Source organism: Crinia signifera, chromosome 9 (genome assembly GCF_055691185.1).
Source record: "Crinia signifera chromosome 9, ASM5569118v1, whole genome shotgun sequence".
Lineage (NCBI taxonomy): Eukaryota > Metazoa > Chordata > Amphibia > Anura > Myobatrachidae > Crinia > Crinia signifera.
Window position 1 is genome coordinate 142,182,077 of NC_139225.1, and position 21,023 is coordinate 142,203,099.

Here is a 21,023-nt window from a genome sequence, read left to right on the forward strand (position 1 = left end):
CACTAATTGGGGCTCCATTTCGACAGGTGTCCACTTTGACACGGAAAAGATCCATGTTGATTTTTCCATGTGTCGACTTAGTGCATGTTAACCTTTTGTCAGTGTCTACCTAGACAGTATCCGCTCGATAGGTCATCAGTCAATAGGTCGACATGGTCTAGCTCAACACTGACAAAAGGTCAACACAAACAAAAGGTCAACATAATTAATTGTTGATATGAAAAGGTTGACATTTTCTCCTTCGGGAGACATCAGGGGCCACAGGCATTACTGTGGGTAGTGGAGTGGGAGAGAGCATCCAGCACCCTAGAGGTTAAACTTCAACCGCCTCCCAGGCAGCCAGGCTCCTCCCCTTCTCTACCCTGCCTCCGGGCCTAGGAAGTCAGTTTTTTCAGGGTGCTGGCAGTAGCCAAATGCACCCACTAGAGGGGCTGCTATTTTAGCAGCCTAACTTCATCACCTGATCCGGAGCTGCATCGCCACTTGCGGGTGGGGACCTGCAGCCGCCCCCTGGCACTGGGGAGCCGCAGCTGCCACCGGACGCCGGGGACCTTTAAAGGTAACGTGCTCCCTGCCGGCGGAGGGGACCGCCGGCTGAGCTAGGAAGCGGACGGCTGGTCCACCGCCCATTCCTGCTGGACCACCAGGGATCTCAGTTTGTGGGCAGCGCCCCATTTTACCGGCGCTGCATGTGGAAGCTTTTCCGTGGTGGCCATTTGTTAGCAGGGGACAGTAGGCAGGGAACTGTGCTTTGCACAGAGAGTTCCCGCCACTGACATCCGTGCCTGGCTGCACGAGAGGAGGGACACTGAGAGGAAGCTCTCAGCCACCCGGGTCCACTCCTTCACTGCCAGGACACTTGGGCAAGTCCACCCTGTACCTCTCCTGCGGGACATAGGTTACAGTTTTGTGCTCCAGCCAGCCATAGCTGCTGCAGGAGCCCAGTGCCATTTTCTTCTACGATCCCCATGGCAGCCATAACACTGGGATGTTTCCCTTCCCCCATAGATTAGACAGGAGTTTTTTCTCTAGGACCGCCCACCTTGGGTATATTAGCCTCCTCCTCCTTCACCTCAGTGTCTTTTTTTTCATGTCTCCGTTTAGAGAGGACAGAGAAGGAGTATTTGTTTATTTCAAGCAGGGTTACCTCTTATTATGGAGTGGCTTCCCGGGGAGGAGAAGATGTGAGGGGGATTGGATTTATCTATACCCCTGCACATATGCCCGTTATGTTGCAGTGACTACATATGGAAGTTGGTATGTACATACGTTCTGGAGCGTGTTGTCCGACATGGAGACAGCAGCTGTGGCCGGGAGTCAAGGCATAAGAAGGCAGCTTGGGCTAAGAGACATGCGGCAGTCCGGGCTGTAAGCCGCGACTGCACGCTGCGGTGTTAAGCACTGTAAGGGAGGAAGTACGCGGCGGCGTCTTCCTTCCGCCCAGAGCTACCTGTGTGTGCGCACAAAGTGTGTCCCCGGAAACAGGGGAAACAATATTTGTTCCGCTTAGCTATCCTGACTGTTGCTTGGATGGCGCATTAAGGGTTATGGCGCCCTATTTAAACAGAGCTAAACGCTACTCATGGCATCACATGCTGTGCTGGTGTTAGCTGTTGCTGATATGGATGTGCCTTCTCCCCCTAAGCTGGATAATGCCCCTGTGAGGTAAGCCCTTTGGTTTTGGGCATTTAGATGTTTCATTTTCAAGTTACTTAGTATACATTATTATTTCTTATAGTGTGCCTACAGAAGGTACCCCTGTACCAAAGAAAAGAGTTTCTAAGAAGAAATATATTGTCAAATTGCATGTCATGTGACAAGGTGTTTTCTGCTAGTCAAAACAAATCATTATGTGAAGATTGTGAAGTAAAACATAAGGATCCCATAAGGGACGTTATAAAGAAGAAATCAGATCATACTGAGATATTAAAAGAACTTATGTCATGGATGAAGCAGAATTTCGTATCTAAAGACGAATTTGTACAGTCACAGACAGCAAAGAGATCCAGATCACAAGCTGGGTTGAGTCAGGATGATGGTTCATCAGGAATGGATGATCCAATAAAGGATTCCACGGATGAATCGGGTGAAATTGAGGATGACAGAACCTTTAATCTTGATATTGTGGAAAATGTATTAAAGAACATATATAAGGCGATGAACTACCATGAAGCCCCAGGTACTTCAGTTGAAAAGGATCCTCTATTCGAAGACAGATCCAGAAAGGGAAGGACCTTCCCAGTTAACAAAGTAGTAAGAGCAATGATTGCTAAGGAGTGGATAAATGTGGACAAGAAGCTCACCCTTAGTAACAGAGTGGAGAAGATGTTTCCGTACAAGGATGAAGAATTTATTGGATGGTGTAAAATTCCAAAGGTAGATGCAGCGGTTGCAGAACTTACGTCGAGATCAACAATACCTGTAGAAGACGCAGCAGCCTTCAAGGATTCTATGGACAAGAAGATAGAAACCTCCCTACGAAAGGTGCATACAGCTTCCTCAGGAGCGATCAAGTCATCGGTGGCGATTGCATCTGTATCCCGTGCCCTTAGACTCTGGGCAGCCAACCTACATATTGATGTAGAAGACAAAATATCTAAGTCATATTTCTCTTTCAATGGTCCTGGTGACACAGCTCAACACTGGGATGTAGGAGGGTCCGAAGGAGCCAGGCACCTATCCTAAAGCTTTTAGAGGGTAGGCTCCTCCCCTACTGCATCCCGGACTCTTCAGTTCGTGTTAGGTGCCCACTGGAGTGGGTGCTATTCTAAAGGGCTGCAGGAGCAGCCGAAGAATTAGAGTAGTTAGGGAATTTTTATTATTTTTTTAACTTTCACCCTAGCTAGGTAGGCACAGAGTGAGGATTCTCATTAGTGAATCCTCACACTGCTAGCGCAGCAGGAGCTGACAGAAGCACGTCCTGTCAGCTCACTGTGCACAGGGGAGACGCTGTCTGGCCTCCCTGTGCAGCGCTTACAGCTTCTTTTAAGAAGCTGCCTGGGCTCCGGAGCGCTCTGAAACCGGCTTCACGCAGGTGGGGATCATGGGGGACAGGCGCTCCGTGATGGCGGCGGCCATTTTCTGCGGAGCTTACACACTGAGCTCCTGTTATGAGAGGACAGCAGTGTGTTACAGGCATGTTCCAAGTGGTCCCCAGTCGAGGGGGAGATACTGGAACTAGGAGATCCTACTAAGGGAGCGGCTGACTGGGGGTGGTTGGCGCCAAAAAGTCACGGACCCCGCAGCAGCAGGGACTTGGTCTCTTCCCTCACTCTGTTTTGGCGCCTTTCAGAACGCTTGCAGCGGAGCTGAGCTGGCAAAGGAAAGTTATTATTTGGATCTGAATTAGAAGAGATTATTAAGCAGGCCACGGGTGGCAAGAGTACCTTCCTGCCTGCCCTCGCAGCCAAGCAGACATCAAGATTTTCTGCTTTTAGGCTGTCCTTTCGGCCCTCCACTAGAGGTGGTGCGTCCTTTCGAGGACAGTCATTTAGGGGAAAGTTTCAGTCCTCCAGGGGTAAGGACCCAAAGTCAAAATTTGGTTCTTTCCACAAGAAACCTGTCACCAAAGGAGAGGACAAACCCTCCGCATGACTGTCAGGGGATTTGCCCGGAAGTGGTAAAGGTGGGGGGTCGTCTATCACTGTTCAAGGATGTCTGGGCGTTACTAGACCAGGATTCCTGGGTGTTAGACATTATAGCCCAGGGATACAGAATTCCCTTCAAAGGTCTTCCTCCGAGAAGATTCATTCCCACAGTTTTACCAAAGGAAGCTCGGCTCCGTACAGCTCTCTTAAGAGCAGCTCACTCTCTGTTAGAGAAGGGGGTGGTAATCCCGGTTCCCAGGGCAGAATGGAAGAAAGGCTTTTATTCCACTCTGTTTCTGGTACCCAAACCAGACGGGTCTTTCAGACCAATACTGAATTTAAAGTCACTAAATGTCCATTTGTGGGTAGACCATTTCAAAATGGAGTCTCTACGGTCAGTGCTGCTAAGCCTGGACCAGGGAGAATTTTTGGCGTCCATGGATGTCCAGGACGCGTATCTTCATGTCCCCATACACCCAGAACCTGCACTTACAGTTCCAGGCGTTGCCCTTTGGTCTGGCCACAGCACCAAGGGTTTTCACCAAAATAATGTCTGTAATGGCGGCTGTGCTCCGACTGAGGGGAATCACAGTGATACCTTATTTGGACCACCTGCTGTTCAAAGCAGAGTCAGCAGACAGGTTGCAGAGTCATTTGGCAGAAGCCATCAGTTTTTTGCAGGCTCACGGCTGGCTTTTAAACTTGCAAAAGTCTCAGTTGGTGCCGTCACAGAGACTCCAATTCTTGGGGGTCATTCTGGATACCCATCTACATCGGGTATTTTTACCGGAGGCAAAGGCCAGGGATCTGGTTGCCTTAGTCCAGGAGATTCTCAGCTCTCGGAGCACATCAGTGTGGAGGTGCCTCAAGCTGCTGGGGAAGATGGTGGCGTCTTTCGAGACGCTGCAATTTGCCAGGTTCCACTCTCGGGGGTTCCAGTGGAACATTTTGACGGCTTGGTCAGGAAACACACAGACCATGAAGTCAGAACAGATTGTGCTGTCTTCGGAAACTCGAGCCTCCCTGAAATGGTGGACAGATGTGGATTCCCTTCAGTGGGGTCGGTCACTGCAGTCCTGGAGCTGGCTGGTAGTCACTACCGACGCCAGTCTCAGGGGCTGGGGGGCAGTAGTCTTGGACCTGCGTCTGCAGGGCTTGTGGACTCCAGAGTAATCTACCTTACCGATCAACATCTTGGAACTGAGAGCTGTGTGGAAAGTGATTTCTCTGGCGGGAGACAGGTTACAGAGGCTCCCTTTAAGGATTCCGACCGACAACGCCACAGCTGTGGCATATCTGAATCACCAGGGAGGCACACGCAGCAAACTGGCCATGTGGGAGGTGTCCAGAATCCTCTTGTGGGCGGAACAGAATGTTCCAGCTTTATCAGCTATATTCATACCAGGAGTGGAGAATATAGAGGCCGACTTCCTGAGCAGGGAGGAGCTGAAGGAAGGGGAATGGAGCCTGAATCCTCAGATATTTCATCAAATTACCTTGAAGTGGGGAACCCCGGACGTGGACCTGATGGCATCCAGGTTCAAACATCAGGTGCCCAGGTTTTATGCCAGGACAAGGGACCCACTGGCAGAAGCAGTGGATGCCATGACTATCCCCTGGGAGGGCAATCTTCTTTATGTTTTTCCGCCAGTCCCAATGCTGGCGAGAGTGTTGAAGAGAATACAGGCCCAAGAAATCCCAGTGATTTTAGTGGCCCCGGATTGGCCAAGGAGGTCCTGGTACTCGAGGCTTCAGAAATTGTCTGTGGACTCGTGGCGTCTACCTCTGAGGTCAGATCTTCTAAGACAAGGGCCGTTCAATCATCTGGATTCAGCTTGATTAATTTTGACGGCCTGGCTGTTGAAACCGCCATTTTAAGGAATAAGGGATTCTCAGAGGCAGTGGTTAACACCATGATAAAAGCCAGAAAGTCGGTGTCTTCGGCAAATTATTATAGGGTCTGGAAGACCTATATTCGTTGGTGTGAGAGACAGAAGTCTCATACATCACGATTTAAATTGACAAAAATGTTGGAATTCTTGCAGGATGGTTTTTCATCTGGGTTAAGCCTTCAGTCTCTAAAGGTGCAGATCTCGGCCTTGTCCATTTACTTCCAGAAAAGGATTGCATTATTGCCGGAAGTACAGACCTTCCTACAGGGGGTGTCTCGGTTGAAACCTCCCTACAAACAACCAGTAGCACCATGGGACTTATCGCTGGTTTTGGAGTGCCTTCAGAAGGCACCTTTTGAACCATTAAGGTCGGCTGACCTTAAATTCCTTACATGGAAGCTGGTATTTTTGTTGGCAGTGGCGTCAGCAAAAAGAGTATCGGAGTTGGGAGCTTTGTCCTGCAAGTCTCCCTTCCTGATATTTCATGATGATAGGGCTGTTCTTTGGACAGTACCCCAATTTTTACCGAAAGTAGTCTCTGCATTCCATATAAATCAGGAGATAGTTCTGCCTGTGTTTCAACCCCCAGAGGGTTCAAGGAAAAGGGACAAATTGAGGAGTTTGGATGTTGTGCGTGCCTTACGCATTTATGTGGACGGAGTTAAGAGTGTCAGAAAGACTGATACCTTGTTAGTGTTGTATGACATACACAAAATTGGATGGCCTGCTTCTAAGCAGACCATTGCTAGGTGGTTGCGCTCTGTTATAGCGTTTGCATATACAAAAGTTGGTAGGCCTGCTCCGGCCAGAATTAATGAGCATACCACCAGGTCGGTTGCCACCTCTTGGGCGGTTCGACATGGGGCAACAGCTGAGCAGGTTTGCAGGGCTGCCACTTGGTCATCTGTTCAATCATTTGCCAAATTCTATAGGTTCCATGAGTTCGCGTCGGAGGACGCATCATTCGGGCGTGCAGTAATGAGAACTGCAGACCTGAGCGTACCCACCCAAAGGACCGGCTCTGGAACGTCCCAGTGTTGAGCTGTGTCACCAGGACCATTGAAAGAGAAAACGGGATTTTTGTAAGAACTTACCGTTCGAATCCCTTTCTCTGATATGGTCCTGGTGACACAGCGATCCCTCCCTTACGCTCAGTAAGTATGCCAGGTTCATGATGTTTCATGTTATTTGGTTAAAAGTTATTGTTGAAAAATGTGCATATAATATGTGCAGGCGTTTGTACTGAGTTAATGTATTCCAGTGGCTTTGAAAGATTGAACTGAAGAGTCCGGGATGCAGTAGGGGAGGAGCCTACCCTCTAAAAGCTTTAGGATAGGTGCCTGGCTCCTTCGGACCCTCCTACATCCCAGTGTTGAGCTGTGTCACCAGGACCATATCAGAGGAAGGGATTCGAACGGTAAGTTCTTACAAAAATCCCTTTATATTACGCAGCTTAGAAATAATGCAGAAATCCATTGACTATTTATGTGAAGCATCTCTTGATTCTGTGTCATTTGCGTCAAAATCCATGGCAGCTGGAGTGACAGCATGGAGGGCGTTGTGGCTAAAGCCATTGAGTGCCAACGCAAATTCTAAAAATAAATTAACAGCATTACCTTTTGAAGGAAATTATTTATTCGGGTCCAAACTTGACGCCATGATCCAGAAACTGTCACGAGGTAAATCTGTCCGGCTCCCACAGGACAGAAGAAATCGTTTTCCTTACCCAGGAACACCTAAACCATCTTTTAAAGAGGCGAGAAGTTACAGGCCTGGAAAACCATATTATAGAAGAGGGAATCCAAATCTATCCCGTCAGTCCTTTCGGCAACCATTTCGGGGAAGATTTCAGTCTGACAGAGGTGGAAGACTATGACTATCAACAAGGAATCAAGATAGGTGCAAGACTATTGAATTTTCGAGAGGTCTGGAGAAAGACGATTGGGGACAGATGGGTCCTGAATATAATACAGAAGGGTTATTCAATAGAATTTGCAAGATATACGAGACAAGATTGGTTTTTAAGATCCAGAACACCAAGATTGATGGAAGAAAGAAGAGAGTTGTCACTAAAGATAGAACAACTGCTAGAAATAAACGCTATAGAAGAGATTCCCAGGCGACATCACAGAAGGGGGTTTTACTCAAACTTATTTCTGGGGAAGAAAACCAATGGGGAATATAGGACAATCCTGGATCTGAGAGATCTGAACAAGAACATAAAGAAGATAAAGTTCAGGATGGAGAGTTTGACATCTATAGTGGCTGGAATAAAGAAAGGGGCGTTCTTAGCCTCAATAGACCTAAAGGACGCCTATTATCACATTCCAGTAAACACCTATCACAGAAGATTCCTCAGGTTCTCGGTGTCAAACAGACACTTCCAGTTCACATGCCTACCCTTTGGGCTAAGAACATCTCCGAGGGTATTTACAAAGGTCCTGGTCACCCTGATTGCAGAATTGAGAAAACTAGGGGTCCTGATATGGCCATATCTGGACGATCTGTTAATTGCTAGAGATTCGGAGGAAGAAGTTCTACAAAGCATAGATCTAACATTGTCAACTCTACAGAGGCACGGCTGGGTCATAAACGAAGCCAAGAGTCGTCTTTCACCAAGCCAAAATATTCAGTTCCTGGGCGTCCTAATAGATACTGTAAACTTCAACATTGCTCTTTCGCCAGAGAGATGTTTGAGAATTCAAGAAATTATAGAGACAGTTCTATATTCAAAGAAGGTGACATTGATTATGGCAGTACAATTGTTGGGCATGATGACGTCCTGCATAAGAGTTATACCATGGGCCCAGGCAAATATATGGAAACTACAATGGTACCTGTTACCTCTGATCCGAAGAGGATGCAGGGACCATCATCTAATAGTGCTAAAAGACCCAATAAGAAGATCCATATTATGGTGGACAAGAGAACTGGAGGAGAAGAAATCCAGTCTGGAGAGTCCGAGTTATGTGGTATTAACCACAGATGCCAGCCTAACTGGTTGGGGTGCACACATGACGAATACATCAGTACAAGGAGTATGGTCCCTGGAAGAAGCAATGAATTCCTCAAATGGTAAGAGAACTTCAAGCGGTCTGGGAAGCAATAAGACAATTGAAGAATTACACAGAGGGGAGTCATGTCAGAATTATGTCAGACAACGTGACGGTGGTCTCACACAAAAATCATCAAGGAGGCACCAGGAGCAAAAAGCTGATGAGAATGTTAGAGGATATTATGACATGGGCGGAGAAATATCTTCTCTCAATCTCGGCAGTGTGCTTACCGGGCAGAAGAAATATAATTGCAGATTTCCTGAGTCGAAAGCTGCTGGATCCAGGAGAATGGGAACTGAACGAAGATGTATTCCGAGAGATAATACTGAGGTTCGGAGTTCCGGAGGTAGACCTGATGGCTACTCACTCCAACAGAAAGGTGAGGACATTCTGCTCAAAATACTATCATGCCCAAGCAGAGACGTTGGATGCCTTTACAATCAAATGGCAGTTCAAACTAGGGTACATATTTCCACCTTTTTCCTTGATAAACAAGGTGATAAAGAAGATACCAGAGGACAAAGTAGACCTGGTGGCAATCCTACCATATTGGCCACGGAGGGGTTGGTTCTCGAATGCCCTAAGACTATCTGTACAGAAACCATGGGAGTTGCCCAACAGACTGGATCTGCTGAAGCAAGGTCCAGTGCTACACTCAGAACCCTCGACATTATGTCTAAGGGCGTGGAGATTGAGCGGCAAATATTAAAGAAGTATAATCTCTCATCACAGGTCACTGATATGATGCTGAAGGCCAGAAAAGACATCTCCTCATTAGCGTATTACAGGACATGGATAAAATTCATCGAATGGGGTGAATATTCCAAGATTTCCACTGGGGAAGTACTACAATTCTTGTTTGATGGATTCCTATTAGGTTTAGCAACAGCCACCATCAAGGCACAAATTTCGGCCTTAGTGTTCTACTAGATGGACCATTAGCTGAAGAGAAGATGGTAAAGAGGTTCAGCAGGGTCATGAAGAGAATTAGGCCTCCGATCAAGTCGATTGTGGCCCTGTGGGATTTAAACCTATTGCTTACAGTATTAACCAAACATCCATTTGAACCACTTATAGACATTCCGCTCAAACTACTTACCTGGAAAGTGTTTTTTTCTCATAGCAGTCACCTCAGCTAGGAGGGTGAGTGAGCTACAGGCGCTGTGGATTGAGGAACCCTATCTGACGGTGTTTCCTGATAGAATGGTGCTGAGAACACACCCACAATTCCTACCTAAGGTTATCTCAAGATTTCACGTCAATCAAGAGATAACGCTTCCCGAGTTTTACCCAATGCCTCAGAATGAAGAGGAGGAAATGTGGCACAAATTAGATCTGGTAAAAGCCATTTCTATATACCTGGAAAGAACCAAGACTTTTAGATCCACCAAGCATCTATTTGTAATTCCAGAAGGAATAAAGAAAGGCGGAGCACCAGTTAAGCAAACTATTTCAAGATGGATAAGAGAGGTTATCCTATTTGCCTACAAAAGTGAAAACAAAGTGGCGCCCCCTATCGTCCAGGCACATTCCACTCGGGCAGTCTCCACATCATGGGCGAATAAGGCAAAGGCATCTATTACAGAGATCTGTAGGGCTGCTACCTGGTCCTCGGTCCATACTTTCTCTAACCATTACGCACTTAATGTATCTACTGCCCACTTTGGGAACAATGTTTTGCAAGGAGCTATGTCCGTTTGACTGGCTTCGCCATATTAAATATTTTATGCAGCTATCCCTCCCGTGTGTTTTTACTTGGGTATGTCCCAGTGTTATGGCTGCCATGGGGATCGTAGAAGAAAGAGTCGAATTATACTCACCGATAATTCCTTTTCCTCTACCTCCGCCATGGCAGCCATCATATATGGGTTTCTCCCTGCTGGGTAGTGCCTTTGGAAAGGAAAAAAAGACCTCTGGATCCTATAAGAAGACTCCTCCTCCATACACCAGTGTCTTTTTTTCCTTTCCGGGTAGTGCATGTGTGTGGACACCGGCTCACCTCACGCTGCAGACTGTCGCTCCCTGCAGCTGCTGTGGCTTCATACAGGGAGATGAGAGAGCATAAGCTCTCAGTGTGCCGAATGCGGGCCCCATGGGGTAGCTGTGCGGCGGCGTCCAGGAGAAGCAGCACTTTCCGTCCAAGCTGCACATGTTCTCCTGCCCCAGCTCTGTGCTAAGGGCGGATGCCGGGTAGTGCGCTGCGTGACGTATTTTCCTCTAGGACGGAGGGATAAGGCAGCGCGTCATTAGGCGCGACTTCCGGTATTCGGCTGTGTAGCCGGCGTTGTGCAGGTGCCACGCGTGTCTGAGGTCTTAGGAGCTTTTAGTACTCTAGGACTCCTTGGAGGTGAGGCGCGTTGCAAACACTTATACACTGGACGTTTGGCAGGCGATTGGTAGGTGAGTCTCTTAAATGGTTCATGTGTGGATTTTAAGTTTGTTTTACCGGTACTTAGACGTGGCTGTGTTTTAGAAAGCGCACTACCAAGTATGGAGGAAGACAGACAGTCTGGCATGAAAACTGGGTGAGCAGCGTGTTGGTGCAAGGGTGTCCACGTGGTGTTGTTCTGAAGTGTTGATTAGTGACTGGTTTGTGGTGTCATTGTAGGTCTGAGTCTAGCAAGGATAAGGGTGGAAAAAGCAAGCAAAAGAAACCTGCTCAGAGCAAGTGTGCAACATGTGACAAGACGCTGCCAGAAAAACACATGGGGACTGTGTGTGAAGGCTGTAAGACGTCTCAGTTATTTCCCCCGGCTCAAATGGCGAGCCTGGTTCAAATGTTAAAAACTGCTTTGGCAGATACGTTTGCACCCAAAGAGGATTCGGGTAAAACACCCATTAAACGGAAAAGTTATGTGCTGAGTAAAGATATGGATGATACGGCGGGGCAGTCGACCAGTGCTAATGTGCTTGGTGGTGACTTGGATGACGAGGATGAGGATGATCTTGGGCAAGATAGGTCAGACACTGACTTTAATGCCGACATGGTTGACAACTTGCTGGTCCGTATTTATAAGGCACTAAATATTGAAGACAAGCAAGAGGATTTAAGCTTGCAAGAAATGCTTTTTAAGGACAGGAAACAGAAAAGTAAAACATTTCCTTTGTCGCAAACTTTGAAAGACATAATAACCGAAGAATGGAAGCAGCCAGACAAAAGAGTGGCTATTCCAGGAAAGGTTAATAAGATTTATCCCTTTAACAAGGCACAAGTGCTCTCATGGGAAGAAGCACCAAAGATAGATGCGGCGGTGGCAAGGTTGTCGAAGAAAACTACGTTGCCATTAGAGGAGGCCAACGCCTTTAAAGATCCGATGGAACGGAAGATCGAGTTGGGCCTAAGGAAGCAGCACTTAATCTCTGGGGCTTCCCTGAAAGCAGCATCGGCTATGGCAGTAACATCCAGAATAATAAGAGGCTGGTGTCAGCAGCTGGAAGGGGATATTCTGGATCACCTCGCAAGATCAGAGTTGTTAAAAATTGTGCAAGATGTACAACTTGCAGTGGAATTTGTTTGCGAAGCATCGATGGATGCGGTGAGGCTGGCAGCCAGAGCAGGGGCAGCAACAGCCGCGACAATGAGGGCCCTGTGGTTGAAACCATGGGCGGCTGACGTTCAGTCAAAAAATAAGCTACTGTCCATGCCGTTTCAAGGGGACTATTTGTTCGGCAAACAGTTGGACGAACTCGTGGCTAAGATTTCAGGAGGGAAGTCGGTCTGGCTTCCTCAGGATAAGGGAGGCAGGAAAGCACCTCCAGCCAAGTTCGGAAGGTTTCAGCCCCAAGACTACAGAGAGTCACGGGCATATAGACCGGGAAGGCCCTACAGGAGGGGATCCTGGATCTCAAGGGGCAATTTTCGTGCCCAAAGAAATAGAGAGAATAAGTTCTCCTCCAAGAAGGCGGCACAGTGACATCAGGTCACAAACAGTAGGGGCCAGACTGCTGAAATTTGCAAGCATCTGGTCCAGGACCACTGGAGACAAGTGGGTCCAAGAAGTAGTATCCTCCGGGTACAAAGTGGACTTCAAGAAAATTCCCGGAGAATTTTTTGTTCAGTCTCCGATTCCCAAAGACAGGGAGGAGAGAAAAGCCTTATTTGCAAGTTTACAAGAAATGCTGGAACAAGAAGTAGTCAGCATTGTTCCAGAGGATCAGGAATTTCGGGGATGGTTTTCCCGTTTCTTTATAGTAAGGAAAGCAACAGGGGGATTCCGGACCATACTAGATCTGAGACGACTCAATCAGTTCATAGAGGTCAAATCCTTCAAGATGGAAAGTATCAGATCGGTGATACTGGACTTAAGTCAAAAAGATTTCATGACATCAATAGATCTCAAAGACGCCTATTTGCATGTTCCGATCTGCAAAAGCCATCGAAAGTATCTGAGGTTCAGGTTAATGGGCACAAGTTATCAATTCAACGCTCTTCCCTTCGGTCTGGCTACATCCCCGAGAACATTCTCCAAGGTTCTGGTTGTGGTGATAGCAGCGCTAAGACAGAGCGGGATAAGGTTATTCCCTTACCTCGACGACATCTTAATAGTCGCAGATTCGGAAGAGAAGGCGCAAAAGCATACGGACAGGGTGGTACAGTGTCTGATAGAACACAGTTGGCTGATAAATTACAAAAAGAGTCAATTGATTCCTACCCAAGAACTGACATACCTAGGGGTAGTTGTCAATACAAGAGATCTAAATATTTCCTTAACAGAAGGCAGAAGAAGAAAGCTGGTGCAGCAAGTAAAAAGTCTACAAAGAAAACGCGTTGTGTCCTCATGAGGTTGCATGGAAGTGCTAGGCCTAATGGCAGCAGCCATAGAGGTGGTTCCGTGGGCAAGGTTCCATACGAGAAAACTCCAAAGCTGTTTTCTTCTTCAGTGGAACAAAAACCCGAAAGATTTGTCCCAAAGGATAGTCCTGTCCACAAAGGCCAGACAAGACTTGGACTGGTGGGCAGCAGAAGACAGGTTGGTGGCAGGAAGATACTTCGGGATGAAGCAGCAGGTTACGCTAACCACAGACGCCAGCGAAATAGGCTGGGGAGCAACATTCAATCATCAAGTGGCTCAAGGAAGATGGCAGCGAGAATGGAAGGAGGCTCACTCCAATTTGAGAGAAATGGAGGCAGTGGTCAGAGCCTGCAGGTGGTTTCAAGGCCAACTGTAAGGGAGAGAAGTGATCGTGAGATCAGACAATCAAGCAGTAGTGGCCTATGTAAATCGGCAAGGAGGTACGCGAAGCAGGGCATTAATGGACGTGGCCGCCAAATTGTTCGAATGGGCGGAAGGTCGGATACTGAGCATCACGGCAGTATACCTGGCAGGGAAAGAAAATGTGGTTGCCGACCAATTAAGCAGAAAAGAATGCCTGCCAGGAGAATGGGGCCTCAACCATATGGTATTCGAAAAGATGGTGGAAAGATGGGGACGTCCACAAGTAGATCTTATGGCAACGGCAGAAAACAGAAAAGTACCCAGGTTTTTTGCCAGGTTCTGGGAGCCACTGGCGGAACAAGTGGACGCACTGTCAGTTCCTTGGAACATGGAGAGAGCTTACGTTTTTCCTCCAATACCAGTGATTCAGAGACTACTAAGGAAACTGCAGAGGGAAGAGGTCGAAGTGATAACGGTTCTTCCTTATTGGCCTCGCAGAGCATGGTTCAATACGGTAGAGAAGCTGGCAGTGGACGATCCGTGGAGACTACCTTCAACCAAGGACCTACTAGTACAGGGAGAAGTGTTCAAGGAACAACCGGAGTCGTGGAAACTGACGGCCTGGTTGCTGAGATCGGAATCTTAAAAGCAAAGGGATTCAGTGAAGGAGTAGTGGATACTCTACTTAAGGCAAGGAAGCCGGTAACCATGAAGATATATTATAGAGTGTGGAAGAAGTACGCTGTTTGGGCGAGAGAAAACAGGAAGAATCCTCGCAGTGTGGTCACCGTACTGTCTTTTCTACAGGAAGGTCTTCGAATGAACCTTTCACCAAGTACTTTAAAAGTACAAGTCTCGGCTATATCATGCATCTTGGATTGGGACATAGCCAAGAACAGATATGTACAAAGGTTCATGCAGGCAGTAAAAAGAATTAAACCAAAGGTGAGAAGTCCGATACCATCATGGGACTTGAACCTAGTGCTGGGAGTCCTTACAGAATCACCGTTTGAGCCACTACAAGAGGTAGCCTTGAAGTTCTTGTCATGGAAAGTGTTGTTTCTAGTAGCCATGACGTCAGCTCGTAGAGTATCAGAACTCCAAGCACTGTGGATAAAGGAGCCGTACTTTAAGATATATACAGATAAAGTGGTCTTGAGAACAAATCCAATGTTTGTACCGAAGGTGGCGTCGGAGTTCCATATTAACCAGGAGATCATATTACCTACATTTTGTACAAACCCTACGAATAGTAAAGAAAGTAGGCTGCATTGCCTAGACTTGGTTAGAGCCCTTTCCATCTATAAACAAAGGACAGCTGAGTTTCGTAAAGTAGACAATTTGTTTATATTATCAGAAGGAGGAAGAAAGGGGCAAAGGGCCTCTAAACAAACGCTGTCAAGATGGATCAAAAGCTGCGTTCGACAAGCATACGTTATAAGGCAGCAGGAGCCACCTGAAGGTTTTAAGGCTCACTCAACGCGGTCAATGGCGTCGTCGTGGGCAGAGAAAGAATCTGCGTCACTAACAGAGATTTGCAAGGCTGCAGGGTGGTCCTCGGCCCACACATTTACGAAGCGTTATAGAGTGGACATCTGGTCCTCTGCAGATGCCAAGTTCGGGAGGAAGATTCTGAGCGTGGCAGTGAACTAAAACGTGAAAGAAACGTTCTTCTTTAAGTTATGAATTATGTGGCCGGTGGCCTGGTCTTATGTTATACGTGAGTATGACCCTCCCTATGGAATGTGGTACTGCTTGGGCATGACCCATATATGATGGCTGCCATGGCGGAGGTAGAGGAAATACCGGGTTATTACCTGGTAACGGGTTTTCCTCTACTCCGCCATGGCAGCGGTATTTCCCGCCCTTAATACGTTTATGTTATGTGGAATAATGATGTTCGTTTGTTTTAAAGCTGAAGAAATATAAAGACACTGGTGTATGGAGGAGGAGTCTTCTTATAGGATCCAGAGGTCTTTTTTTCCTTTCCAAAGGCACTACCCAGCAGGGAGAAACCCATATATGATGGCTGCCATGGCGGAGTAGAGGAAAACCCGTTACCAGGTAATAACCCGGTATTTTCTTCCTAGAGATCCCATGGCAGCCACTTATTGCCCTCCCGTGTTATTACTGTGTTTTTTCTCCAGGAGTACGGAGACATTCAAAAGACACTGAGGTGAAGGAGGAGGAGGCTGTTATACCCAATGTGGGCGGTCCTTGAGGAAAAACTCCTGTCTAATCTATGGGGGAAGGGAAACATCCCAGTGTTATGGCTGCCATGGGATCTCTAGGAAGAAAAAGGAATTATCGGTGAGTATAATTCGACGCTTTCTTTATTGCATTGTATGCCTTTGTATGCTTGCCTGTTGTGTGAACAATATTCACACTTGGGCTGCCTGGTGTTAAGCTGTACCATATAGTCCTCCTGTATTTACCTAATTATGTCCAACAGAGTCAACTACCATAGAGCAGAGGCCCCAGCATTGCTGTCATGCACCGCCTGTAATCCGAGCCTATCCCCCCCCCAGGACTACGTACAGGACGGCTTATGCGCAAGTTGCTACAATGAGCAGGCGCTGCCCACGCCTATGGCCTCCTCACAGGAGCCTGCTTGTGCCAGATAAATCGTAGGGATGATGGTGCAGTTGGTGGATAAAGTCTCAACTGCACTGATCCAGCAGCCCGTACCGTCCCCATCCACATTGGATGCCCACGGGGCGGGTTCATTGCCTGCAGATAGACTCTGCTTTAATCAAAAAACCCAAGTCAGCCAGGGCCCATCCTTCTGCATGACACGGACACAGAGGAGGAGGACAATCAAGATGAGGATTATTTAGAGGAGGCTGTTGACGCAATTGACGAAGGGGACACTTGTGATAGAGAGGACCTTCCCCATCTCGTCTTGATGTGCCGGCCCTGGTTACAGCGCTGAAAGAGGTCTTTCAGTTAGATGACCCCGCTGAAATGCCTGCTGATTCGGGCCTTATATTCAAACGCCCTTTGCGTAATTTGATTTTGTTCCCCAAATCAGATATCCCTACTAGGGCCATTATGGAGGCTTGGGAGGTCCCTAATAGTAAGTTTGTCGTGCACAAACGATTTTCCTCCCTCTACCCCCTCCCCCAGGAGGATAGGGCCCCCTAGGAAACGGCCCCCAGAGTAGACACTCCTGTGGCAAAGCTGGTAAAATCCTCTACACTGCCCATTCCTACAGCGTCCCTTAAGGACCAAGCTGATCGGAAGTTGGAAACTGTCCGTATACTCCCATATCTGGACGACCTGTTGATTCTGGCGCATTCTGCAGAACTTTTCCGAGACCACTTGAAAAAGTAGTGCAGTTCCTAGAGCGTCACGGCTGGATCATCAATTGGCCCAAATCTTCCCTGCTTCTGGCCCAGTCAATGGTCCATCTGGGAGCCAAGTTGGATATGGTTCATCAGAGGATCTTCCTACCGGAGGACCGCCGTCAGAATCTGCAATCCTGAATCCGCCGTCTCCTCTCTCCTCGACAGGTGTCCATACATGCCTGCATGAGGGCACTGGGTTCCATGGTGTCGACCTTCGACATGGCGGAATATGCCCAGTTACACTCCTGCCCTCTTCAGAGGGAGATCCTCTCCAAGTGGTTGGGATCCTACCGCACTCTCCGGTCTCAGGTGATAACCTTATCTCCAACAGTCCATCTCTCCTTCTCCTAGTGGCTCTTGGACCAGAACCTCAATGTGGGGAGGCCATTGTGGATCCACCAGTGGACCCTCCTTCCCAGGGATGCCAGCCTCCACGGTTTGGGAGTGGTCAATTGCCAGAGGTCTTTCAAGGCCTTTGGTCTGCCCCAGAGGCCCAGATTCCGATCAATGTCCTCGTACTGAGGGCAGTCTTCCGGGCCCTTTGCTTGGCGTAACCCTGGCTGAGAGGTCAGCCCGGTGCAAGTCCAGTTGAACAATGCAACAACGGTGGCTTATGTCAACCACCAGGGCGGCACTCGCAGTCGGGCTGCCATGGCGGAAGCATCCTGCATCTTTCATTGGGCGGAGAAAAAGATTCCTGCTCTCTCGGCGGTCTTTATCCCGGGAATCCAGAATTGGGAAGTTGACTTCTTCAGCCATTAGACTTTGAGTACCGGCGAATGGGCCCTCCATTTGGAGGTGTTCCAGATGCTGGTGCGATGGTGGGGCTTACCCGAGGTGGACTTGATGGCCTCTCGCCACAACCACAAAGTCCATCTGTACGGGTCCAGGTCTCACGACCAAGCTGCTATCATGGTGGGTGGCTGTTCACACTAATGTATGCTTTCCCGCCATTCTCCCTCCCTCCTCCTACGAGTGATTTGCAAACTGGTGGCTCCCCATTGGCCCAGACGAGTCTGGTTCTCAGATCTGTCGGTGGCCCCTCCGATTCGTCTTTCGCTACGCCCGGACCTTCTCTCCCAGGGTCCGTGTCTACACCCGGATTTAAGGCATCTGGCTTTGACGGGGTGGCTATTGAGACCTTCCTGTTGAGAGCCAGGGGCTTTAATTCAAGAGTGATCTCCACCATGCTTAGAGGGTGGAAACCTTCCTTGGCGGGAGCTTATCGCATTTGGCGTGTTTACTTTGTTAGGTGTCGGACTCGCCACTTCAATTCCAGGATTTACCGCCTAGCTCGGATTCTGTCTTTCTTACAGAAAGGCCTGGAGGCTGGGTTGCACGTATCTTCCAAGTTTCGTCCATCTTGTTCCGCCGACGGTTGGCGCTGTTGCCGGATGTCCGCACATTCCTGCAGGGTGTCTTGCATATCCAGCCTCCCTTTGTCCCCCCGGTTGCCCCGTGGGACCTTTCCCTTGTACTGTCTGTTCTTCAGGGACCACCTTTTGAGCCCTTGCGGTTGGTGGACCTGTGTTGGCTCCCCTGGAAGACTGTTTTCTTATTGGCCATAGCTTCGGCCCGGAGGGTGTCTGATCTGTCAGCTCTGTCCTGTAAGTCCCCTTTCCTGGTCTTCCATTCTGACCGGGCGGTTCTTCGCACTGCCCCTTCTCACTTACCGAAGGTGATGTCCAGTTTCCATGTCAATCAGGAGATTGTGGTTCCGGCCTTTAGTGAGTCAGATGCTTCTCCTGATCTGTCCTCTTTTGATGTTGTCCAGGCGTTGCGCATCTACGTGCACCATTCTCGGTCTTTCTGCAAGTCCGGCTCTCTCTTTGTGCTATATGGATTTCAGAAGAGAGCGTGGCCGGCCACTAAACAGACTATTGCCCGCTGGATTCGTTCTGTCAGCAGGCAGGCGTACTTGGGCGCCTCCCTTCCGGTTCCGGCGGGGATACGGGCACATTCCACTAGGTCGGTGGAGGCATCTTGGGCTGTTCGGGGTGGTGCAACAGCTGAGCAAATTTGCAGAGCTGCGACTTGGTCGTCAGCCAGTACTTTCTTGCCCATTTACGCTTTTGACATGTTTGCCTCCCAGGACTCGGCCTTCAACCAGACTGTGTTGGCTGCGGCACGGGTGTGTCCCCACCCTTAGGTGGCTGCTTTAGGACGTCCCGCTGTAATGACTGTAGCCACTGACCTCTCCCGAAGGAGAAAACGAGATTTATGTCTGGTAAATCTCTTTCTTCGAGGACGTCAGGGGCCACAGGGCTCCCTCCCTGCGGCACCTGCTTCAGTTAAGTTAAAGTTACGTTTCAGTTGTTATATTGTTCCTCTGTTGAGGGTACGAACATGTGTTTTGTGTGGTGCTTCTCTTCCTTCTCTCGACTGCTGCATTGGCTTTTTTAAAAACTGACTTCCTGGGCCTGGAGGACGGGGTAGAGGACAGGAGGAGCCTGACTGGGAGGCAGATTAAGTTTAACCTCTAGGGTGCTGGATGCCCTCTCACACTCCACTACCCACTGTTATGCCTGTTGCCCCTGACGTCCTCAAAGAAAGAGATTTACCAGGTAAGACCTAAATCTCGTTTTTTTTAAAGGTTTTTTTTTCTTTCTTTAACCCGCTTACTGATCAAGTGGCCATAGAGTTAGATTATAATGGTGTGCCTGAAGCTTGGTGAGGGGTCACGGTTAGGGATGACCATCGGTGTAGTTGCCATTGATGACGATTCTGCAATCAGCCATCGATAGTCATAAACTATGTGATGATAACCATCGATGGTTTTAGCTATCGATGGTTATTCATTATCTTTGACTGAATGGCCCAAGGGCCAATCAAAATGTGGGGGTGGGGCTTATGGGTGTTGGGGGTGGAGTTATGCTCTGTGTTCCAAAAGAAAGAAGAAACAAACATTGGTTCTCCTTTGCCATCAATGTAGGAAAACCATCTGGTTCTCCCACATCGATGGCAAAAGTATTCAACATCAGCCATAAACCATCAATGCTTTGAAATCATTGATGGTCGATGGCCATCCCTAGTAGCGGTACACTTATACAATGTCCATGTCTTATGCCTGGGATGAGCATACACTAGCATGGGCGATCCAGGGTACTAGAAAACTCTGCTTCCTAATTGCAGCTGTAATGGGCAACTGCGCATAGGGCATGTGGTCAGAAGGTTAGGCTCTGCACAATGTTTGTAAGCACAAATTGTATTGCTGAAGTGCTGGACGCATGCAGGACGCCCATACAGGACAGAGATTTCAGTTGCTGACGCCCCTGAAGAAGTCATTTGCAATGAAACGCACTGAGGAATTAGGCTGACGCTTACTGGCTGTAATACCATATTATGCACATCCACTAAGCTGCTTTATAAGTTTATTAAATATGCATTGGGATGGCCTTGGGTCTTGTTGTTTGCATGCCTCTGGTTGGAAGGGCTTTTCCTTAGGACCAGTCATTCATACTACAATAATTAGTAATTATCCAATCCTATTTTGCACCTACAAATACTTTTAATTGTAGAAGTATACCATAAATGAAATTGGGGAGTTTTCCTGAGTACAACATATGTATACTACAGTACTTGTCTGTGCAACAATCAGCTATGGCAAAATAGCACAAAGCCTGCTCTGACCCGGGTCTGGACCTTTCACATTAAACCCAGGTCACCCATTATACGGAGGACGACCAGGGTTTAACTCCTCTTATAACCCAGGTTGATTAACCTGGGTTATACATGGTTGCCTACCTGACCCTCTCCTTCAGGGAGAAAATGCTCTGTTCCTGGACTTCCCTGGTAATGTAGGATTGCCATCACCTGTGGTGACACCTTTCTTATCAATTACCTACAGTAGCTCCCCACAGGTGATGGCAATCCTACATTACCAGGGAAGCCCAGGAACAGAGTATGTTCTCCCTGAAGGACAGGGTCAGGTAGGCAAGTAAGGGGCTATAAGGTGTGGGGCTTTCACACTGCAGTTTGCCCCCAG